Source organism: Anolis carolinensis, chromosome 1, assembly GCF_035594765.1.
Source record: "Anolis carolinensis isolate JA03-04 chromosome 1, rAnoCar3.1.pri, whole genome shotgun sequence".
NCBI lineage: Eukaryota > Metazoa > Chordata > Lepidosauria > Squamata > Dactyloidae > Anolis > Anolis carolinensis.
The window spans coordinates 289,794,087-289,820,353 of record NC_085841.1 but is presented as its reverse complement, the minus strand read 5'-3'; the positions used below and the strand labels follow the sequence as shown (position 1 = coordinate 289,820,353).

Genomic DNA, 26,267 nt, shown 5'->3' with positions numbered 1-26,267 from the left:
ACATGGAATGTTAACCGAATCTAGCATCCTAGTCCCTCACGCCTTTTGAAATTTCTCTATCTTAGCAAGCACTTTTAGACAGTTTAGGCTCGCCCACGTTAAGATGAAAGCTCCATTTGGCACCCTAATAGCAAAGGTGAAAGGAAAGACAGATATTTCATTTCATGTTGAAGTTTGAATGGTAATGAGAAATGTGAACATGTAGGAGCTGCAGGAAAAAAAGAGGAAAGTCCGAGGGTTAAGGTAAAATATAATCATGCTGAGTTCAATTTAGAAATGTTATTGGCTTCTTTTTGGAATTAACTAAACCAAATGGAGGAATGTGAAAAAGTGAGGGAGAGGGAAGAAGAAAAGGAAACCTTCTACCACAGGATTGCTTTGCCTTGCCATATCCCCAGAGCTATTTCAAACCAAATTGTAATTTTCTGCCACCTATTGAAACACACACAGAAAACAATTTAAAGTAAAAAAAAAGTCACTCAGATCAAACTGCTATATTTTCCAAAGGCTTTATAAAATTCCAGGCATTCTTTTGGTCTAACAGGAATAAATCTTTTGCAACTATTATCATTTGTGTCAGTCACAGAAGGAAATTGACAAATCAGTAAAGCTCAAGTCAAGCTGCATGCAGCTAAGGACATAATTTAGACTTCAGCTTGGCATTTCTCCTCCTGGTTGGAATGTGAAATATGGATTGACCATGATCACCCACTAATGGATGCTTTTGAAGGCAATCTCTTGTGAGGCCACAGAGGAAAATAACAAATACACAAACTTTATCCATGGGGAAAATGCTCTCTTTCCTCAGACTGCTAGAAAAACAAGGAAGGGGTACCACAAACATTTCAGTTTGTCTTGTACCAATAATATGGACAGGAGATGTTTTACCACACAATGTTTAATTGTACCATTTGGTCTTCACTATACAGTGTTAGCTTTTTGCAAAGGGTCTGCATTGAAAACAATTTCTGCCACATCTGCCCTTATGTAATCTCCATTACCCCAAACTCAGATGTGAAAAACGTATTAACATAAGCATGGCTGTGTACTTTCTAAATAATATGAAACTCTTGATTATTATTCCTGTGGCTTCAGTAGTTCATAATAAAGTCAGGAAATATTGACCATTTCCTCTCCAGCCTTTCTGGAGACTCATCTTCTTAGACTTTATTTTCTTTGTGTTCAGAATACAAAAGAAACTTAGCACGCATGGTTCAAAACAAAGCATTTAGAATAATTATGTAGGATTAGATTAATTATGTAACACTTACGTAATAGTAGAATAGTCCGCCTTTCTCTCTTCCATCCTACCTTCATCCCTCTCACTCATTCTTTCTTAAGGTAAATGAGGTAACTTCTAAAATATGCATTTGCTTATCTAGTTGGATTCATCCAGACAAGTTAGACCTTATTTGGAATGGATGCCATCTAAGCTCATTTTCAAATAATGTCCTGGCTATTTCTGTTGAGAGTGTCCAGTTCATTTTTGCTCTCATGAGCATCTTTATCCAGAAGTCTGAGAAACTTTTTCCCATGGGTGGCTGAGATAGTGACACCTTTGTTTTCTGATGGTTTGGTGTACACAAATTTGGTTTCATGCCCCAAAATATTTAAAGTCGTTTATAAAATTACCTCCAGGCTATGTGTATAAGGTGTATATGAAGCATTTTACACTGGGGTCTCATCTTCAAGATATCTTATTGTGTAAATCTATTATGGGTGTGCATAATGCCCCCAAACCTTATTGTTTTTGGATCTGTTTTCGGCTGGAGCCCCGTTCTGTTTTCTGGGGAGGGGTGTGCCGTTTTCATTCTGCAAAGACAATGGGGAAAACTTTAGAGGCTTGTTTCTCAGTCATTTTTAGACTTATCAGGAGGAAACTTTCCTCTCTTCTAGGCCACATGTATGACTGCAAAGTACCTGCCAAATTTCAGAACGTTTCGCCAATTCACTAATTTAGGGGGATTTAAAAAAAGTTTTTACCATAACCACAAGAGGCTTCTGGGAATTGTAGTCACTGCTGGTTGTGTCCATTGTCAGACAATCAGAAATCGTGGCTGGTTGTGTCCATTCTCAGTTAATCAGAGAATGGGCACAATCAGCACTGATTGGCTGAGAAAGAAACTTGAGAAAAAGAGAGAAACACTTCAACTCCCATCATGTACTATGCCAGGGAGGGGCCTTTGGGAATGAGGCTGGGAAGCACTCAGCTTCATCTTCTAAAGAAATGAAGAAAAAAGGAAGGAAATGAGCCAAGAATCAATTAATCAAAGAAGGAAGAGGAAGAGAAAGGAGGCAGAGTGCTGCTAGTGTTGCTCAGTCCCCGTTAGCCAAAAGATTTGACTATTCGTGACCTGTTTCAGATTAAGGCTTTGGGTGGCCCTTCCCGACCCATTTCACCCATTCCAAAGGCCAAATTAGCTGAGCTTTCAGAGGTAAAACTGATACCTGCACACCCCTAATATCTATGCAAATCCAGATATACCAAATTCTAGAATCCCAAACCCTTCCCAAGCATATTGGATAAGGAATACTTAATATGTATCATCATCATAATTATTGTCACCACCACCACCACCACCATATCATCTTCTACCCTTTCCCCAATTTAGAACACAGTGCAATTTATAACAGACAAAGTGTTAACCTACACTGCAATTATTGCAGTTTGACACCTTATTAATTGTCATGGCTCAATACTATTGAATCATGAGAATTGTAGACTTACAAGGTCTTCAGCCTTCTCTGCTAAAGTGTTGATGCTTCATCAAACTATAGCTTCCATGATCCCAGAGCATTGAATCATAGTAGCTAAAGTGGCGTTAAACTGCATTCATTCAACAGTGTAGATGCCTATAACTAAAATTAACCTCACACAGAAGTTTAAAAGATAATAACCAACCAATACATTTAAAAATAATTAAAAACGTAATCAGTTAATAAGATAAGCAAGCCAGGAGAGGGCTATACAACATTTAATTATTTTAACAGTTTTTATCTTTAATTTGTTTTAATGGATTTTAATTAACTAGTTTGTTTAATTCTATTTCAATATTTGTGTGCTGTGGATTTTAAATGGCACTGTTTTTTAATATTGTGAGCCATTTTGCATCTCAATCGAGATAAAGTAGAATATAAATACATATCATCATATCATCATATCATGTTTTTGATTAATTGATTAATATGTTCCTTCCATCCAAAGTTTCACATTGGTACATAGATATGCTTTTCACGCACATTTCCTAATTGTGAAAATGTCAGTATTAACCAAAGCCTGTGATGTAGAGGGCACAATGTTATACTCTTTACTTACTTATTGCACATCTTTTTCTTTGAAAAGCCTAAAAGAAACATAAAGGATTGTGTTTCCTTTGAATTTAAAAGGACTGGAAATGTGGAGTGATATTGCTCATATTAGTTTTATTTAGCAATATACAGCTGGATCCCATTGGAAGCAATAGCAGGTAACACAAAAGCTGATCCTACATCAGATTTCCAACATAACACTATGAAAGCTGAATCCTGAACCCAGTGTTGCTCTCCAAGCTCCTTTCAGACCAGTAATACCAACTCCAAAATCATAGAAAAATGTGCCTGTTTGCTCTAAATTTAAATATGCTACAATGGTTTCTTTGTCCTTTAAATAGTGTGATGTTTTCAAAAAACTAGAAAGCTAAACTGTAGAGAACATCCTACCATGATAAAAAAGAAGCAAAGTAAAACAATATTTTTCTATCTTTCCCTGGTCACCCATTAGTGTGGCAAGCTAACCAATTCATAGTCATCAAAACAGTAGAAAATCTGTAACATTAGTGTAGAAATTATTATGACCAACATCTTAAATATGGACCTGATTGCGTTCTATAGCTTGGTCTTGTGACTGAAACATCTCATGTTTAAAATTAAGACAATGATGTCATTCACGGGGTCATTTCTCGGCAAGCCATAGTGGAAATTTACATTTTCTAATTCTGTTTCCTATATGCCTGTCTTAAATACAGATGCATGTACACCTCAGTATAAAAGCTTAGAAGGCAGTCTAATTAAAATCAATAGAACACATTTCCAGGTAAGAATGCTTAAGAAAAACAACATTTAATTACATAGCCCAAGCAAGCAAATATACCATGAAAATGCCTTTCCCTCACAGTCCTTGAATAGAACTATAAATAGTAGTGGGAATTCGTTGGACTCAATGTTTCCTTTGATTTGAATTATTATGGTGTCTTTCCTTGCAATCAGTAGCCACGTCGCCATCCTGCAGTTCACTATCAGAAAAAATAATTGTAAATTCCAGAAAAAATAACTTTAGTCATAAATTTAATTCCTGAATGCCCACATCATGTTTGTCATTCTTGATTTATAAATGAGAACTGAGACAGAAATATATCCAAAAAGCATGGAGAATCTCTCCTGCCTTGAGTCCCTATAATGGGGAAAAGATGAGATGAAAATAAACTACAGTACATAAGCAGATAAATGAATAGTGAAGTGTTGTGTGTCTTCAACTTGTTTATGATTTCTAACCTGATCATGGGTGCCCTCCTTGGTTTTCCGGGCTTTTGGAAGCCTGAAGAACCAAGATGGGTTGTGGGGACTGGCCCCCAGTCCCCACTGGCCCTATACTCCATTAGACCTGGGCCTTTCAGGAAGGCCTGGGTCTAATGGAGTATCAAAGTAATTTGGGACAAAGCAGGGTTTACCTCCTTTGTCTCAAATTTCTTAGCTTAAAGTCTGACAGGGTCTGCATTTTGGACCCTGTGTATGCAGATGGCTAACAAAGAAAAAAGTGGCCTCACACATATCCTCGTTCCAGATAAGTTTTGGATTGTAATAGTTAAAACTAGCACTTTAAATTGGATTCAGTGCCATGCTATTAATATTATATGCCCCAGGTTGCTTTTATCACTAACCAAGGGTGTTCAACACAATTTCAACTGCCAGGACTCAATGCTATGGAATTGTGAGGGTTGTAGTTTTACAAAGTCTTTAGCCTTCTCTGCCAAACAGAATTTGTGTACCATCAAACTGTAATTCCTAGGATCCCATAGCATTGAGCCATAACAATTAAAGTGTTGTCAAACTGCACTTATTCTACAATATAGATGAACCTCAAGTTGGCTATTATTGCTATAAACAATTAAACAGCAGTGCTAGAGAGAGTACATTGTAAATATTTATTCTCATATCATTAAGGCATTGATTGTTCATTTTAAAACACAATCTTAATTGCATCATTTTGCCTATTCATATATTGTAAACAAGGAGCCCCTGGTGGCGCAGCAGATTAAACTGCTGAGCTGCTGAACTTGCTGACTGAAAGGCTGGTAGTTTGAATCTGGGGAGCAGGGTGAGCTCCCGTTGTTAACCCCCAGCTTCTACCAACCTAGCAATTCAAAAACATGCCAATGTGAGTAGATCAATAGATATCGCTCCTGCAGGAAGGTAACAGCACTCCATGCAGTCATGCTGGCCACACGACATTGGAGGCATCTATGGACAACACTGGCTCTTTGGCTTAGAAATGGAGATGAGCATCAACCCCCAGAGTTGGACACGACTAGACTTAATGTCAGGGGAAACCTTTACCTTATACTGTAAACAATGAAGGGGGAAAACATTTTCATAAAATCCTCCGTTCTTTATCCACAACGATTAGATGGTATCTTTCTTCATTAAGGTTCTTAACTAAACCACCTTGATTTCAGGTACTACAATACGTAGATATTTAAATTTTGTGAAAAGATCAGATGTTTCCAACTGAAAATAGTGGCAGTAATGTTGCCTAAATGATTAGAACACTATTGCAAAATTAAAAAGTTTAAGAAAGTATGCTAGAAACAGTTGGAGAAAGCCAATGGGGTGAACTGCATCAACAGGAATCTTCATTTAATGCAATTTGATCATTGCCTACCAAATTCTTTGCAGTAGGTCCAATGATGGTACTAAAATTGGTTCCAAGCCTCTCAATGTCTTCAGACGGCCCTGATTGAATTGCATAGTGATCATTGATTTGCACTGAAGTCTCAGAGTACCACTGTTTCCTCCTACTGATTCATAATAAATGTCACTTATTCAAATAGAAGATTAATTAGTATGTGTGGCTCTCTGTTGGTGTTAAGCGGAGACCCTATGGTGAACCTGCATTTGCTATGGTGGCAATTAGGCACAACACAGCCTTGTTGCAATCAATGGAAATGAAATGCAGATAACCCATACTGAAAGTAATTCAAATTACTTGCTTAATTAATGGAAATTAATGACTTCCATTTAGATATAAAGAGGATTATTGAAATGTAATGGAAGTCAATACAAGCAGTTACAAGTGGTTGCAATCCAGTAAGACTTATTGATATTAACGATCTTCAGTACACTTGCAAAGAGAGAGTTTTCAACTAACTACAGGAATCACACTGGAAAGACCAAAAGAGCCAGTCACATAAGCAAAAACATAACACTAAAGTTGAAGTGGTGGAAAAGTTCTATATTTCACTAAATAAATATTCTCACTGAGATTATAGTTTTTGACCAATGTTCCGACCCCCATTATAGGAATAACTGTTTCTTTCATCATTCATTCATATAGGGATATATACCACAATCTTAAGTGAATTTCTTGGAAGCAAGGCACATTTACTTTTGGTGAGATATAACAAATAAACTGTGGCTTTTGTATATGCATATTATTTTTAAAGAAAGTGGTTAAGAGGGGGACTATTTTAATATATACAATTCAAAGTGCTGGTTTTTACCCAGAAGGCCCTATAAGGCTCCAGTCCAGTTTATCTCAAGGACCATATCTTTTTCTATGAATCTGGTAGACATCTGCAATCTACTGGGGAGGGCCTTCTCTCTGTCTCGCTAAAGTGTGTTTGGTGGGAACACGGGAGAGGGCCTCCCAGACAGCGGAACTCATTCTCAGTTTCAAGAATCCCCCAGCCTTCAAAAGTCACTTTATAGGCAGTTATAGAGGAAGGAGAAACTGGAAAAAAATTCTAGTGGAATTATCGTGTGAACAGAACTCTCTTCATAAGAAACCTGGATTTAATTCTGAATTTTTATTTTGAATTCAGATGTTTTCATCTAAGCCATGTAAAACCATGCTTGTATATTTCTAGGTCACTGAGACTATAAAAAAATCTGATCTCTGGAATGTGGATTTTGTGGATGTGCATAGTTTCCTCCTACGTTGCTTTCAACCGAAGTCCAGAACCAGATTGACCACATTAGCTAAGTCCTGGTCTGAGTGAAGACAAAAGTTAATCACCACTTCATAAAGATTACACCAAATGGATAGGTCTATGCTGAGATTTCAGACAAGGAGAATTGCTCAAGTTTGAATGTCTAGATAGGACAAAGAGAAACCAGAATGTCTTTGCCAGCTGTTAAGATGATTTTCCCAGCTCAGAGTGAAAACCAAAACCACAAGTCAATGAAGAAAATCTGATTCTCACTTCTTAAGCCTGATGGTAGTGCTGAACTAGATGGGTCCACTTTGTTAACTGCTCTGTAAAGACTATCCTTCTCTTGCTCACGAATGCCCTTCATACTAAGCATCTGGAGTTGTGGTTTCTGGTAATTTCCAGTCAAGATTAGGATTTCATCATTTCTTTTAAGTGTTTATGGCATTTGTTTTATTAGGATTTAAATGTATTTGTTAACTCCTGAGTAATTGCTATGAAAAAGTATTCTGGGAAAGAACTTAAGATGTCTATTTACAATTTGAAAATGAGGAGATGCTTCTGGTATGTATATTTTTCTCCCATTCTTTGAATTACGAACATATTATATGACCCTTTTATTTGCAGGGGATACATTCCCAGGCTTGGCATGGATATTCAAAATTGCAGATACTGTAATAGCAAACCCCATTGAAGGCCTCCTATTGGAGGAATAGCATAGAATCATGCTGGAAGACCTAGAGAGGATACTTTTTGTCAGATGTGGATAAATGTAACTGTGGGTACCGATCTCACGGATACAGTGGTCATACTGCATTGTATGACTTCTTTGTCCTCTTACTCCCCCCTTTGTACAGTTTTTACTTTAATATAATGGTTAAAAAACATATACAGTAGAGTCTCACTTATCCAACACTCGCTTATCCAACGTTCTGGATTATCCAACGCATTTTTGTAGTCAATGTTTTCAATACATCATGATATATTGGTTCTAAATTCGTAAAAACAGTAATTACTACATAGCATTACTGAGTATTGAACTACTTTTTCTGTCAAATTTGTTGTATAACATGATGTTTTGGAGCTTAATTTGTAAAATCATAACCTAATTTGATGTTTAATAGGCTTTTCCTTAATCTCTCCTTATTATCCAACATATTCGCTTATCCAACGTTCTGCCGGCCCGTTTATGTTGGATAAGTGAGACTCTACTGTATAGGAAAACCTTTGTGATGATGGCGGTGAAAAATATTTTCTTTTCTATTATAGCTATGGTTGCTAGTCGCTGGAATTTTTATTAATGGTAAACTTTGTTTGGCCACTGAATCATTGGCAATGGTGGATCATGTCCACTGTGTTTTGATGTAGCTGTTGTTGTTGTAGCAATGTGGGTTTTTTCAACGTGGCATAGGTATGGTATATTCTTCTCACACTAGAAATCTAGATCATGAAGTCTTTTGCATTGCCAAACTTTGTAAATGTATGTTTTTGTTCTGATTTTTGCAAAATACAGCTATAATAAAATAATGAGAGATTCATATTCATACCCTCTGCCCAACACACTTTGAGTAGAAGCAGCTGACAGCTTGAGGTAGAGGTAAAGTAGGGAAGAAGGTCTAATTATTGGGGAAAGGGAAGAATTTGAACCCTTCCATTTTCCTTCAGTCCCAAAATACTTCATAATTGTCCACATGGATAACTGAGATTGTCCACATGGGTAGCACTTTAGCTTTCTGATGGTTCAATGTACACAGGCTTTCTTTCATGCACACAATATTTAAAATGTGTATAAAATTACCTTCATGTGTATAAAATTTACCTTATACTAAATTTGCCATCAGTCTACGTGTGTAAGGTATATATGAAATATAAAGGAATTTTGTGTTTAGACTTGGGTTCTACCTCCAAGATCTCATTATATATGTACAGACAAATATAGTAAAGGTTAAAGGTAAAGGCTTTCCCCTGACATTAGGTCTAGTCATGTCCGACTCTGGGGGTTGGTGCTCATTTCCATTTCTGGGCCAAAGAGCCATCTTTGTCCATAGATGCCTCCAAGGCCATGTGACTGGCACGATTGCATGAAGCACCGTTACCTTCCCACTGGAGCGGTACCTATTGATCTACTCACATTTGTATGTTTTCAAACTGCTAGGTTGGTGGAAGCTGGGGCTAACAGCAAGAGCTCACTCTGCTCCCCAGATTCAAACTGCGGACTTTTCGGTCAGCAAGTTCAGCAGCCCAGCGGTTTAACCTGCTGAGGGGGCACAGGCAAATATAGGTATCCCAAAATCCAAAACACTTCTGATCCTAAGCATTTTGGACAAGGGATTCACAACCTGTACATGGCATGCACAATTTTTACTAACTGCCATGCCAGCAATTTGGGGATTGTGGAGAAATTTTTGGCGGAGGAGTGGAGGTTATTTCCAGTATACCTCTGGAAGGATAAATACTGAGACAAAATATTTGTGATTGATTTACTGATTGATTGATTTAGGAATAGAAGCAAGTGAAGCAATAGTCCTGAAATAGTAAGAGACTTACCAACCAGACCACCCAGTAATTCAGATTCTGGTCTAGATTAAGCTCTGTGTCACATTTGTCCCAGTGCTAGTTCAGTATTTTGGACAAACTGGCATGTAACTGACCCTTGTCTTACCTCGGCTTCAAAGAAGGGTCAATAAGGATAAGGGGTACTTTCAGGGGGGAAAACTCTTCAGAGGTGAATAGTTTATGGTCAGTTGTAGGATAACCTCTACAGAAAGGTTATCCTGGGGTTAGTGTTTCGTGTGAGCTAGACTTCAGACACCAAGCTTTAAAAAGTTTCTCCAAGTCATAAATCAGTGTGAAAGCTCTGGTGAAGCTCCCATTTGCTTAAAAATAGTGTCAGGCCTGCCTCAGTTCTTTGGATTTTGGATTTAAGATGATGTCTCAAACCAGGTGGGATTTTCAGTTGAGGTTTTAGACAATTGCCATTACGGCTGAACATGGAAAATCTGGAAAGAATGAGAGAAAGTGTAGGCAGTGGAAATATTAAATGGGCAGCGCATGGCCATGTGAAGAAATGCAGAGGCCTTCGTTTCAAGTGCAGTGATGGAAAGGATCTGCGGGCTACATCCAAAGGCAGCTTATTTATTTATCTGTTTTAACTACCATTCTTGTTAGGAAGGCAAAAATGTGAAACTGATATGGCTCATTTTTTTTTCAATGTTGGGGGGAAATTGGCTGTGGTTGCAGAACAGCACTGTCCTGTAATCTCATTCCAAACGTGTGGGTGCCTTTTAGGTTTTCTCAAATATTTTATGGACGCTTTTCAAAGATTTCTATAAAATCAGGCCAGCAATGTCTGCATCCTCTACCACATCAGTGAAAAAGCTGCACCATCTTTCAAAAGCCATGCAAAATCTACTTTATGGGAAGCATTTATATTTGACAAAGTATAAATTTAGCAGATCATTTCCCTGAAGTAAACATATTACTGGTGAAACTCTATGAACATCCTAAGATTACACCAGGCATCCATTTGTCCTTGTGGACAAGAGCTAACAAACTGAAGAGCACTTGGCTAGCTATCCTCATATGCACCAGAAATCGGTTTCAGATGACTATTTCCCATTGCATGGCAACATCTTTATTCACCAGGGAGAAGAAATCAGAAAGCCTGCTTCCTCTATAAGGCTCTCTGCCCTCAACCACTTGTTTCCAACAATGGGGGCATGGCTGCCAACACAGCATTTTGGCGACGCTGCGCAGCTGTGGGAAGGGCTGACTGGCTAGTTGAGGATGCAAGCGGCAGAATTTAGTTGAGAAGAATTTGCAAAGCTCATTCATCGCTATGGTAAGTGCCTAGATTTGAATGGTGACTACGTGAAATGTGGTATTTGGGTGTGGCTTTCAACTGCATATGGTAAATGTTTTCTCCTATACTTTGTTCATTTTTAATTCCAAAACGTAACCTACTTTGTGGATAACCCTCATATGAATCTACACTGACTGTATGATGTGGATGGCTCGGAAAGGGGCCATACCTCAGATCACAGGTTGGGAAGGAGTAATAGCAGACTGTCCAAAATGCAGGACTGCATATGGTCCTGGGGAACCATTTCCCATGTCCCAAAGCTTTCAGATCCCCCCTTCAACACTTTTGCGTTGTTTATTCGTTCACTCGCTTCCGACTCTTTGTGACCTCATGGACTAGCCCACATCATGAGAAGACAGGAAAGCTTAGAGAAGATAATCATGCTGGCGATAATGGAAGGAAAAAGAAAGAGGGGCTGACTAAGGGAAAGGTGGATGGATGGTATCCTTGAAGTGACTAGCTTGACCTTGAAGGAGCTGGGAGTCATGATGGCCGACAGGAAGCTCTGGCATGGGCTGGTCCATGAGGTCACGAAGAGTTGGAAGTGACTGAACGAATAAACAACAACAATTTGTCAGTTGTCAATCGGTATGGTTACCATAATCTTGGTTTTCTTGATGTTTAACTGCAACCCAGCTTTTCCACTTTCTTCTTGTACCTTGGTTATAAGGCTCCTCAGCTCCTCCTCGCTTTCAGCCATCAAAGTGGTATCATCTGCATATCTAAGGATGTTAATGTTTCTTCCAGCAATTTTAACTCCAGCCTTGGATTCATTAAGCCCCACACATTGCATAATGTGTTCTGCATACAAGTTGAATAGGTAGGGTGAGAGTATACAGCCCTGCCATACTCCTTTCCCAATCTCGAACCGTCCTGTTCCATGGTCTGTTCTTACTGTTTCTACTTGGTCATTATACAGATTCCTCAGGAGACAGACAAGGTGACTTGGTATCTCCATATCACCAAGAACTTGCCACAATTTATTATGATCCGCACAAAGGCTTTAGAATAGTCAATAAAACAGAAATAGAAGCCAATTTCTCAGTATTGAATGTGACACCACATTCAACTGCATCAGGAATGGTGGTGCATCTTGTGTAGAGGGATCATTCCCAGAGTAACCACAAGCGATGTCACATCACCTCCTGTTCTGTTATTGATTTGTTGTGAGAATCTTTGATAGAATTGTGGAATACAAGAATTAACACCTCCCCATCCCGTACTGCAATGAATTTCACATGCTGTACTTACTTTTAAGTCGAAAAGAAACTAATAAACCAATGGATGGAGCTGCATTCTATATATTTAATTTAAGGTCTAGTTCGACCCTGAGTTTCCAGGGAAAAAGTTTTGAAATGCTGGGGGTGCAACTGAGAAGCCTCTGATTTGTTACTGCATCCGTTTAACCTCATTAATGGGTGGGATTGCTCAATATATTAATGGAGGAGAGATTCATATGGTCTTGCTCATTATAGTTTCATGAAAATGACATTACTTTTTTTGGGAAAATAGCTTTTACAATCTATATAATGACAAAAATGTACCTACCATAGAAAAAACGGTTAAAAAACCCCCCAAACCGGCAAAGTGTGTTTTCTGCCCCCTTTCCTGGAACCAATTAGAATTCAAAATTTCCAGTTTTCTCCTTCTTTTGGAGCATGTATTTCAAGCATCTGTAAACTAGATTTCTGTGTTATACTCATTTGGGAATGGTTTTATAAATGCCTGAAAAGAGGCAACATATTAAATGATGCTTGAAGAGCAGAGGGGGATGCTTCCATTTGAATACAAGAACATCTGGTTTATTGCAGCAAAACTACTGTAATTATATCAGTACTGTCTGCTAGAAGAACTGCTCTAAGTTAGGCTGTATTTGTGGGTTTCTGTAATACACATATGAAGGGACACAAGGGGCCTCAACATATAGTTTTGAAGAAGCTGGTGGTAGGGTATAGGTTGAATATCTGAGCATGTTGGAATGCCGAGCCTGATCATGATGTGAGACAAAGTTAAAAAAAAAGGAAAGGAAAGGAAAGCTAAAGCACAGTCTTTCCTGAAATGTGTTTGTTGAACTGTTCAGCCTCGTCCTGTTGATGTTTATTTAAATGTAAACCTATTAGCTGCAATATGTGTTTTGTTTTATTTTTTTCGTAAGTAACTATAGGGTATATCCACACTGGTAAGTAAGCATAATTACAACTGCTAGTGCTGTTAGTGATGCTTTCCTTGTTACAGCAAATTAGATATCTTCTAGTGATGTATTTTGCTTTCCTGACCAAAAGCACTTTGAATTCATTTTGTAGTGATTGAAATAAGCTGAGCACAAAGGGGGAAAGTGGTAAGATGAGAGGAGAAAGAAACGGGAAGTCCATTTATACTGTAGAATTAATGCAGTTTGACACCACTTTAACTGCCATGGCTCAATGATATGGAATTATGGGAGTTGTAGTTTTACCACGTCTTTCTCTTTCAAGGAGTGTTGGTGCTTCACCAAACTACAACTCCCAGGATTCCAAAGCATTGACCTGTGACAATTAAAGTGGTGTTGAACTACATTAATTCTAAAGCGTAGGATCAGCTGGGAATACAGTCGAGGATTAACCAGGACTGTCCTTGCCAAATTGGGACAGTTGGAGGGAATGCTGCTGAATCCTATACGGTTTTTTTTTTTTTGGGGGGGGGGGGTTATTTGTATAAGCAATCCCCCAAATTGGATCATGATCAGATTCAGTCCATTTAATTCACTATTTCTTCTCTTGGCGTGTGCTGTAGAAAATATTTTTTTCTTTCACGTTAAAAACAAGTTTAGGTTTTGAATATTGAAATGAAACACGATAAACATTGGAAAAATCCTATGACATGGTTTTCAGTTCTCCTGCTTTTGTTTCTGTTTTTATAGTGTTTCATTAATAACCTCTAGACAGCAAAAAAATTGCTCATGGCTGACTGACTTCCTCCCTTGGTGCTCGTAAGTCATCGCTGATTGGTCTGCTGGTCTTTCATCTCTGCTGAGCTCAGACTTGTTCTGAGGATGTACTCATTACCAGCTTGAGGGTTGACACCACAAATATATAGACATATAATATAAATATATTTTATATACATATATTTTTATATTTAATATTTGTATAAGCATAAAGCTATTTATTGGCATTAGTTTTACTATGAACAGAGAGGATGGTGTAGCAGGATCTTTAAGAGGATCCAGTTGCCTACCTGTATAATATTTCAACTTTTCCCCTTTGAGGGGTTGTATCACTCATTCCTGGTTTGATGGAGGTATTAATATGCTAATTTGCAAAAGAACACAGACTGAAAACACACAGATGGAAGCAATCTACTCTCCTGTGGAGGATATCGGCCTCTGAAAAGTCAGTATTGAATTTTAAATCTTGGGTCTTCTGGGAAATATGGTTTGGAGCAGCCACTGAATTGTCTGAAATGCTATGAAAGTTGGTGGAGAAGTCGTCTCTTACACTGACTAAATCAGTGTCTGGAAAACAGTGATACCATCATTTGGGCACTTGCGTGTTTGCATTATTGAGAAAAATTGCATATCTTTATTAGCCTCTAGAAATGTCACCAAGTCTGGGAGTATTTCAGAATATTTAAAAATGCTTAGAATGTTTAATGCGTGCGTGTGTTAAAGTATGTTGGTGGTAGTTTTCATACTGTACCTCCAGTGAACCTTTCTTAGACCATGGGAATCCATTGGATGACCTTGGGGAAGTCACTCTCAATCAGCCTCAGAGGGTAAAGTTGCCAATCCCCTCTGAAAAAATCTTACCAGGAAAATCCTGATTTAAGTTTGCTTTAGGGGTACACAACAAAAATCTAACTTACACAGATTTTTAAATTAATAAAAATACAATTTTAATAAATACATAAATAAGTAACTGTACTCTCCCCCTACATGGACACCAAAAGCCATCTGACTGGTTGATTTCTCATTTTACCTAAGAGTAGCCTGATCTTGGACAGTTACTTGCATGATGGCATCCTTTAAATCAGTGGTTCCCAACCTGTGGTCAGTGGAACACCAGTGGTCCCCGAGAACTAAAATATGGTCTGCAACCTCACTGTTACTACACTGTTACAACAAGAGTGACTGGTCTTGCAAAACCCTCTTATAGTGCCGAGGCAACAGGGATGTCGGGAGGGGAGAGGCTGAATAATAATAATAATAATAATAATAATAATAATAATAATAATAATAATACTTTATTTTTCTATCCCGCCATCATCTCCCCAGAGGGACTCGGGGTGGCTAACATGGGGACACAGCCCAAAACAGAGACAAAGTATAAACAGTTAAAACACATGGAAAAAAATTAAGAACAAAGATACAACAGTCAAATAAAAAGATCGATTAAAAACATTGCATATAATAAGACATAAATAACCAAGCAAATGAAGTAATAATACAGACATCAACCACTATGGGTAAAAGGGGGGAGGGTCAGGCCTAAGAAGATACATGATTTCAAGGCCTTTTAATAAAGTGCATGGACAGTGACAGAGCATCGGCTGGAATAATGTGGGATAGGGTAAATAGGAAGGGAAACAAAGTGCTAAAAGGCAAAGTGTTAGAGATAAGGGTCTATCTTGTTGGATGCTGTTCAAACGCACACTGAAAGAGCCATGTCTTCAGCTACTTGATGAAGGCAGACAGGGTTGGGGCCAATCTAATCTCCCTAGGGAGGGAATTCCAAAGTCGGGGGGGGGGGGAGAGGGGGGCTCCTGACTGCTGCTTCTCCTCCTCCTCCCTCCCCTTAATGGAGCTATTCCAGGTGGCACTTCGAAGCGGGGGGCACCTTGGTATCTTTGTTTTTAGGCTTGTTCCTGGGGTTATTTGGGGGGTACTGATTCAGAAAATTGCATTAGATAGACCACATCAGATCTAGATTATTAAATATGGTTTTCTGTGGGCAAGCAGATGGCGACTGCTGGATGGCATATGTTCTATATCAGAAACTAGAATTGATGTGGTCTATCCAATGCAATTTTCTGAATCATCATCCCCAAATAACCAAAACGAATCTAAAGTTGACCGAAAACTGATTCATAACCCTTTTGGTACTAATGTTGGAGAGTGGTCCTTGATAGTTGGGAACCACTGTTTTAAATGTTATGCTCTTAAAATGAGAACTTCTTTCCCATCTGATCCAGCACAGTTCTTATATATAACCTTACCATGTTCTGTGGTTAGCATTGTCAACCTGGGTTAAAACCCACCTTGTCAGCCTGTCATGGAGGAACAACTGGTACGGGTACTGCAGTTTTTGGGTTTCAGGGTGATATTTTACTTTACTTATGTTTATACTTCTATTTATACCTTATACTTCACTTATATATCTATTACTCTATTTTTATACTATCTGCTTTTTATTTGTACTTTGAAGATGGTGCTGTCAATTGTGTTTACTTAAGTTTGGTATCCCAGATCAATAGCCTAGGTAAGAATGAAATTGCTGAGTACTAGACCTGCAAGGGTTGCTTGATGCTATGGTTGGCAGTAGAGATGGCCACTGACAGGTCAAGAAGGAGGAGAAAGATCTCACTGCCCTGAGTGAGATTATTTCATCCCCAGCTGTAGACTGAAAGGGGAGCATAGAAATTAGTGGAACGTTGATCAGCTAAGAAAGAGGTGGTTAGACAGATTCTGATGGAATTTCTTAGCAGAAAAATTGGTTGGATACAGTGGAAACATCATAGGACACTTTTATGGAAATCTGATACCCATTCATCAACAATACTATGGTGAAATACATATATACTGACACATTTATACTATCACCTTTCTACACAAGGTACACCCTCATCTCATTTAAAGCTCTGGAACAACAGACTATGAACCCTGATTGATTTTGCCAGGAACAAGGTGACTGGTCACTGAACTATATTGTAAACAGGGAAAGGGAGGTGGTGGGGTGGGTAATTGTGTTTGTGTACGTACACACACATATGAGACTAAAGTGGATCCAAATAACCAACAGTGTCAGAAATTGCAAGGTTAGCAGTTTCTCCCTCCTCAAAGCTTATACAATCCTGCTGCTCTTACTGTGGCCTGGGATTGATCAAATTGCCTTTTCCAGTGATTAATCCAACACTCCTCTTTATTACTATATATAAAAATTAAATATAAGATATTTGATGCCACAAAGTTATGTAGGGAAAATAACGAGTAGTGTTTTTAGATCCAAAATGTTTTTTGATGGTTAAGCAGTGGATGTTAAGTGACATAAGAATGATACTGACAAAGTGAAAAAGGTGAAACTCAAGAATGCTGGCTTTCTAGTATCTTTTCAAGGCATTTAAAGCTCAAAGGGAGTAGTCACATGGGTATCAGCCATGGACTCGAGCCCTTAATGCTTAATATAGTTTTCCAAGCCATATTGATGTTGTAACTCTAGTCAATATATTAGACCCACTGAATTACAAGATGTTTCATAAGATTAAAAAAAACATGTTTTCTTAATCTATTGACTATCATAAATGGTCACTTCTGGTTTGCTCTTCACACCATCTGTTACTGACAGATTGCATATGTAGTTTTAGGACAGAGAATTAATATTTAGCTGATCTTTTATAAGTGCTAAGTGTATAGAAGCTGTTCTTCAACAAATGAGAAATGTATCCTACTATGAATTTGGTTAGATTCTTTTAGCAACGAAACAGGAACTCATTCTGCACGAGAATGTTTTGGATAATTTCTCACAGCTACATGTGATACAAATAAAACAACCATATAAGATGTTGACTCTGAAGAGGCAACAAGATTATTATATCTTGTGTTTCACCATAGAAAATGCTGAATTATGAATGTCATGTTGGGTATAGATTAAAATATTTTGCTACTCTCCATAGACCCAGACACTGTTGTTTCTTTTGCACAGATAAATTTGCCAGTCCCATATAAGCTCAGTGTTAAAAAAGATCCTGTTTACCTTCTCAGGCATGCAGGACTTATATGTGGTGGCTGGGAGTATTGTGGATCAGCTCAGTAAGCTTTGCTTACATCAGAAATTGGGAAATTTTAGTGTTGAGGAAAGGGATAGAAACTGTATCCATATTTCTCCAGGTGAGCCCTCATGATATATGAAGCTGCACTGGATTGTTTCCCAGGATAAAGGTGGAGATATAATGCCTACAAGCAAGCAAAGAAACAAATTGATTTGTTAACATTAATAGTCTTCAATCCAATGGGTAGTTCCAATTAAACTATAATCATATAAGGGATGCATTTTATATCAGCGATGAATTATTTAGCAATGAATTCAGGATGTTTATCTTAGCTGGGTCTAGTAACTCATTCCAGGCCACTATATGTAAAACTGTTGACAAAGATTGACAGTTCTGATGTACAAATCAGATCATGATATAAATATATACCTATATATAAGGAGCACTCTGATACTTCTTGGGAAGGTGGTTGAGAAGCTATAGGCATCAATAGTCCATGGCTTCAGCAAGGAGGGGTGAATCATCCTGCTGTGACAGGGTGTCGTGATCATTTATTCAGACCACAATTCGCAAGTAATCAAAAGATCCAGTATGACTAGCTGCCCTTTAACTTACCTTCATCTGACAAAATATATCCTCTAGGAATTTTATGGATTTTCCAGGTGATTCTGTGATATGTTTCTACCAGACATTATCATAGAACCTCTTTGGAAGGCCTAGAAAATTCTTACAGAGAATCTTCAAGATTTCACAGGGCAATTCTGTGGAAACTTCTTGTGGGAGTCATTTATTTCATTCATTATCCATGGTTTCCTATTCCCATGGTACATTCAGGAACATATCTTCCATGATATGGGAATTATACCATACTGTGGAAACTCTTTTCCATCAACAAAAATCCATCACTGGAACCGTCTCAGGGATGGAGCATTTTAAAGACGCCAGCGATCTTCAAATATGCCCCCTTACTACACCCATAACAGGGCCCATTGTGATCAAGGGGAGGGGGCATTTTGGAAACAGGAGAAAAGGCAAAAGGCCAGTCACATCCACCATCTGCCCTGGCTTCTGAGATAGCAGGCTATCACAGCTATGGCCCACTTCCACTACTGCCACCATTCTGGTAGAGGTAGGACTGTTTTGTTGTTTTCCACTTTCTACCCTCACACTAAAATAATAACTTTGTCAGTTTTACAAGGATTATTTATGCACTCCACATTTGTGTATTTATTTCATTTTCCATTGGTGTTTCATTATCATATGCTGCTTTGCCACAACCCAGACTATGTCAGTTACATGAAAGCAAGTGTTGTAGTTCTCAGGTGTTGCAAGGGAGGTTTTTTTCATTGAGATATTCTGAGGTCTTTAACATAACATCACAGTGTTATAGTGTTACATTCCACTTTGCCTGCCATTGTTCCATCTTGTGGAATCCTGGGAATTAGAGTTTACAGAAGGGAATTTGGAATTCTCTGCCAGAGAACTCCAGGGCCACATCAAACTATAGCCCCAATGTTCCATAGGCAGAGAATTGTGTCAACATGTTGTTTTAAGTGTTTAGTGGGAGTTGGCCTTAGAGCTCTCCTTCACACGGGGGTTTTGAACCTTAAAGGAGCAATCCAAGGTGCTAAACCTATTTTTTGTTAGCATATTGGAAAGGCCTTTCAATGTCTGGACTAAAACCCAACAAACTCACTGACAGGGATGAGGCAACCTCCTTCTGTTTCCTGCTCTCTCAGACTCCTTTTCATTTTCATCCACGTTCCCTAGCCAACTCTGCTGTTGGTTAGAGTAAGAGAAGTTCACCAAGTAGGCTACAGCTCAGTTTCCAGTATTCCACACTATTATGGAAGTGCCCCTTCTTATATCTGAAGACATTTCTTAGGGCCCCTGAGCAGTCAGGGGGAACTTTTTGATAGACAGATGGTGCCTCAGTGTTGAAGAATCACTCTGGGTAAAAGGTTGCTTCCTTTTTTTTAATGAAAAGGGGGGGGGGGGACCCGCACCAAAACACCTCCTTCCCTCAACATGGACAAGTTGAATGACTGATAAAAATGAACTCTTTAACAAATAGCTTTGAAGTGAGGATTTCTCTAGTGTTTGGAATGCAAATATTGCACAAGACTATGGCTCTCTGAAAATGAAACTTCCAAGAAACAAAAGTGAAACTTTTCATGGTATGTACAGAAATGCAAGCATAGTGCTTGCTGAAAGGTTAATTAGATCATTGCTATTATATCAATGGTTACTAAAACTATGGCAGCAAAAGAAACTAGTTTTAACCCCCCCCCCCTCTAAAATGCACCTGTTAATGATGCAGGAAAGTTTTGCTGGTAATAATCTGTGAGAAGAAATGTTTGACTCATCTCACCACTTGCATCTGTTCCCTGCTTAAAACATCTCTGATACCATGGGAAGGGTGTGAATTGTGACCTTGAGTTGTATATTTAACCAAATGATACTACATATCTTTCTGCAAGGCAGGAACATCATAACATTTGTCTCGACTGGGCTGTTAAAATGAACATCCCACAGGCTAAGGAGGCAGGTGGTGTCTCAACCACCCGCCATGAGCCCGCTGCCACTAATCTGGACTGCCAGGTTGAATATGGGAAAGGAATAATCTTAATAATTAACAGATCTCAGAAGACAACATACTGAAACAGTTAAACCAGTAAGAAACATGTGGCATCTTCTTCCTCATACCCTCAAAGTCATAATGGGGGGCAGGGGAAATGCAGCAGCTCCTTCTTTGGGCTGCTGCATTTCTCTTGCCCCCATTATGACTTTTTAGTGGAGAGTAGGTTGGTGGAGAGGAGGGTGGTGATAGAGAAACATCCACCTATGGCAGTGCTTCTCAACCTGGGGTTCCCAGATTTTTTTGGCCGTCAACTCTCAGAAATCCTAACAGCTGATAAACTGGGATTGCTGAGAGTTGTATGCCAAAAACATCTGGGGACCCCAGGTTGACAACCACTGACCTATGGGGACCTGTGGACCCTTCCGTGCTCTGTGTTAAGCTGTAGGAACACAGTTCCCTCTCCACCACCCTTTTCTCCACGGGGTCAGTAAACAACCATGTTCTACAGGAATGCAGCAGCTAAGTTGGCTTTGGGGGGAGTGAGGGAAGAGATGTTGCTTAGTTTCACAGCATAAGACCAAGGGTAGGACTAGAGGGACTAGATGTTTCAGAATTCTCCAATGTGGCTGCAGGATTTTGTGAATTGCTGTCCAAAAATGTCATGCTTTCAAGCTCTGGCATATAACCAATACATATTAAACAGGATCAGAAAATTTTGCTTTACTTGATAAATATCAGAGTTTAGGAAAGTTCTGTATTGGACTACCTTATTCCAGGGATTCTGGGAGTTGCTATCTTAAAATGTGACTTCACCTCAAGCTCTGAGTGACCCTTTGAACCAAGTGAACAACAGACATTATAATTTATATGCTTCTTTTGAGAATTTGAGAATGGACGGGGTGTTGAGAAAAAAACATGTTAAAAACATCATCAGCTGTGATACAGATTCTTCCAGGGCAAGCTAGGGGTACACCAAGTATAAATGTTTAGAATTTAGTATGCATGAAGGGAATCAAGTTAATCCCATTCTGGAACAGGTCCTTTCCTTACCAAAATGATTGATTATTCAGTAGCTTGCTCAGCACTCACTAAATATGCAAGTTCCATATGTTTTAGGAATGTGAAAATGCAGGCTCCACATAGAGCATAAACTAAACACCTGTTCAGATGCCACTTTCAAAATGTTTCCTTGCACATTGTCAGAGCAGATAAGAGAGATGATATGAGTGGAATGTTGAAGGAGTTGAAGGAAAATTCCCATCATGCTTACATCAGTGTTTGCTTTAGCTCTTTCACTGTAAACTTCTATTGCAGAATGTTGTGCTGGAATCAGTTCAGCAACAGGGTTATTGGGCTATAGACTAACATTCTAGTACAAAAGAGATCTTAGAATGAGGGTTTCTTTTCTGAATTCCATTTTTGTTTCTGGAACTGCAGATAAGGGGTTGGGATCAGACAAGATAATTCTGATGACGAAACTGTTTTTGTCAGTGGGACTGGGAAGCTATCCCTGTTCCTTATAGCAGCCCAACCCCCCCGGGAACATAGCCAAATCCTGCTTCAGAATTCTGGGAAATACCTTGTGATAGTACAAAAGATTGCAGTGGCAGAAGTAAATACATTTTGTAGATTTCAGTAAGTGCTGTTATAACTGTGTTATCCTAATACCCATGCAGAATGGACCACTTTCCTCATTTAAGCATATTGGTGGTAGTGATGATGGGTAGTGGATAAATGCAGGATAATATAGGTTAAATAGCTTGCAAACGTATAAAAGAGAGGACATGCCACAATTTCTATTATCTGATTTGTTTGAACCAGAAGCCACAAACTCTGTTTGGGAAGGGTTTAAGAAAGGCAAACTGGGTGGTGTAATTTTTCTCAATGGCTGCACAGCTCGTGTTTAAGGATAGGCCACACAAAGTTCCTGAAAGTCTGTTTTGCTGCCCCTGAAACTCCCTGGAAATCTCTGAAGTCTAATTAAAAAATAAGCTGAAAAACTTTACAAAAAATCCCAAACCACCACAAAGGGTGACTGTTTGACTTCACAGGAATGAGCCATATTTTGAATGATTTCTGGAAGTGGAAGTGGTGTCATGCCACTTCCAGTTGTAGCGAGAGTGGTCACATGGCCTGTGGAGAGGCACTTGGGAAAATGCACCCACTGTCCATGCAGTGATTTCCCATACCTTAGATTTTTGCAGCCAGGAAAAGCATATTTTCAACAATGGCCAGGTGTGCATTTGTACAGTTAAAACTAGCATGTTGGCTATGCTCATTCTTGGAGAAGCCAAATCTGGCACTGGTAACACATGCCTTGATTGCATCCCATTTGGACTACCATTAACACACACCAAGTGAGGCTACCTTTGGAAGCTGTTCATAAAATTCAAATGGTCCAACATGCTGTAGCTGAATGGTGACTTGGTCCAGACAAAGCGAACATACAATCTCTTTGCTAACATCGCTTCAGTAGTTACCAGTTTCTGGGTACAATCCAGAATGCTGGTAATGACCTATAAAATCCTATATGACAAAGATCCAGTCTATCTCATAGATCCTGTGTCATATATGAACCTGCCAGAGTCTTAAGAGCCACGGGGAGGGCTTTCTCATGGTCTGGCCACCATCACAGGTGTCAGGATCCTGGCTGCAGAGCACCAATAACCTTACACAGAGGCCAGTCTCTATCTAATATCTTTATTAAAGAAATATATAAAATCAATAAGTGAAGAATATAGTTCAGAAGCAGACCTTTCAGATAAGGTCAATTATAGTCCAGAAATGTATTGTCCAATATAAGATATTAGAGTTCAAAGTTTTAATCCACTTGACCGAAACACACACCTTGCCAAGCAATAGTGTGGGGAAACAACAGAGTCTTTAAAGTCCAATGAAGCTTGGCAACAAGGCTGGAAAATAACTTGATTCTCGACTAGATCCTTGACTGAAGGCAAGATGAACATGAAGCATGAAACAGAGTCCGTGGTAAAACGTGAGACAAGGCTAGACTTGAAGCTTGATCCGGGAAGCAAGGAACTGGGATTACGAAGTCCACACACGATCTCTTTCCTCAAGCTGATCAATTGACTCCACAAGGAAATCCTCGCGCCAAACACCTATATTGGGTCTTGTTTTCCCACCAACAGAACTCTTTCCCTAGAGAACGAGAAGCGAACCCCAACTCTGTCCAGATGCATGACTCCTTAGAATTTCCCAAGGGAAGCAGACCTAATCAGCCATTTGTTTGGCAGCGATTCTCAGGCTTCTGCGATTAGCCTCCCTGGCTCCCTTATCTTTAGAATAATTTTCCCTCCTGGAAAATGGGGGAGAGTTCTGCCCAAGGCCTGTTTGGCTGAATTCTTGTGGACAAACATCAACATCCTGCAGGTGAAGAGGCTCCAGCTCTTGCTGAACCGGCGAAAATCCCATGTTTTCCTCTTCATCTGCCACAATAGTACTAGGAACAGGACTACAAGGCCCATGAGTCATCACACCAGGTCCATTTGGCTTTGGAGTGGCCACAGGAGAGATTCTCAGTGGCTGCTCCCACCTTCTGGAACTCCCTTCTATTGGTGGCTAGGCATCCCCCTTCCCTGTTCTTGTTGCCAGAAAGCAAAGACTTTCTTGTTCAGGCAGGCTTTTAATGAGTAACTGCTTGTAAGGAGCTTCTGTCTCTCTCTCTCTCTCTCTCTCTCTCTCTCTCTCTCTCTCTCTCTCTCTCTCTCTCTCTCTCTCTCTCTCTCTCGTGTGTGTGTGTGTGTGCATTTTAACTTTTGTATTCTTTTTAATGGTTATATACTTTGCATAATTTTTTTGTTTTAATGTGATTTAATTGTGCTTAAAATTGTATTGTTCAGGTTTTAACTGTATCCTTTTGTGTGCTTGGATCCCATTCTGGAAGAAAGGCATCATATAAATGAAATAAATAGATGAATTTTAGACAGTGACAACCTGTAGACTGAACTATGCAGATGAATCACATTTTGCTTGCTTCATTTGGTTGGTATATTTGGTCATGCTGATGAGATCAGCATGACAAAGCCATGTGCCACTTTCATTCATATTACCATTTTTTGCAAATAAGTTTTTTTTTTTGCACCCTCTGAGTAGTGATGAACATGACTGAAAGAAAAGAGGGCTGGATTTGTCTTCAGCTACGTCTACCCCTTTGTTCATTCCTGCAACATATTTTAAAAGAGTCGTACCTCAGGGATATTTCTTTCTTCTAGCAGAAAGCTATAGTTAAGCACAGTGGCATGCTCTTCAAACATACTCTTGATGAGTGATGCTGCATGTAGCATTATCTAATTAAATAATGGCTAACAACTTTTCCAGCGTGGGTGATATTTCAGCACGCAACCTCCTCCTATCACTGCCAGGCAAAACAATTACATGGTATCTCAAAGGGAGATCTATCTTGCGCAGCTCATCATAAAATCAACACATAGGACGCTGCTCAGCAGTGGAGTCTGATGCTGATTCCTGTCTTGGCAGGTATGGTATTCCTCTCTTGGCAAGAGTGTCCTTCAAGAACTTGCTTGTTGAAGGAACAAAAGCATTTATTAACTAAAATGTTCTCTGCAACAGGCATGCTGCCTGCATTGAACTCAGGATTTCCAAGAATTTCCTATCACAGCTTGGTGGAGTTGCATCACTGTCTCTTGACATAATAGAATCCATTCTGATGTACACAATTTCTATTGTGTCTCAGCCACAGCTTTACTGATTTCGTTCCCAACTCTAAATGCTCACATGTAACTCAATCTTTTTTTTTTGTAGTCCTAGCACCAGAATAAATAAACTTTTGCAAAACATTCCAAAAATATAGCAATGAAATAAAAACAACATTTTGCTTGGAAGGAAGATTGCAGTTCTATTAATTTTGATATCACCAAAAAAATTCAGTCCTGTGATTTATTCCCCATAAGACTGGAATGATTGCTTTTTAGTGAATCCAGTTTCATTGGAAATGTAATATCCATGTGGATTTTACTAGACTCCTTCAGATGCTGGGACCAGCAAAAATTCTAGTCCCTTTTCTCCAGTTCCTTCCTGAAGAAGCCACGTGGATTTCGAGAAATTCTGATGTAATGTTTTCCACGTATTATTCTCCATGGGAAATGGTCCAAAAACACCAAAATCAGCCCTACAGCACTGTAGAGTGTGATCTTTTTCAAAAGAGGCCCAAAATATTTCTGTTGCTCTTTCTTTTCATGGTAGATTGATTTGCCTGAATGTGGTATGCAGAACGGGAGTGTGTGCGTGTGTATGTATGAAAGCAATATGCTCCAGGAAATCTATAATGTCTATTCCCATTGATATATGGTTTGAAATTATGACGGCCATGCCTAGAATAAAAAATGAGGTAAGAGTTATTTATATGATTGACATTCTGCTTCAGTGTGTTCGCACAAAGGCCTCTCTCTCTCTGTGATATGCAGACTCCGCATTCCCCACACATTCTTGCAGCCTACACCACATCCTTGAACAATAGAGAGCCTTCTTTCATTTTCCTGCCTAGTTTCTGTGAACAGGACTCTGTTGACAACAGAGTCTGTTCTCACTCCTGAAGAATTCCAAAAATTGAACAATCTAAGGACAGCCTGTGACTTTCAGGAGGCATCTTTTAAAAGCATTTTAAAAGTGTAACTAACGGAGTCTCTCTCTGTCTGTT

The 26,267-nt window shown here is 39.1% G+C and overlaps 1 long non-coding RNA gene across 1 annotated transcript in view; it reads left to right on the top strand.

Annotated features, from left to right (window-relative positions):
- The window catches only part of LOC103278162 (uncharacterized), a 67,666-nt gene that overhangs the window by 29,212 nt on the left and 12,187 nt on the right, over positions 1-26,267 (top strand). The window lies entirely within an intron of this gene.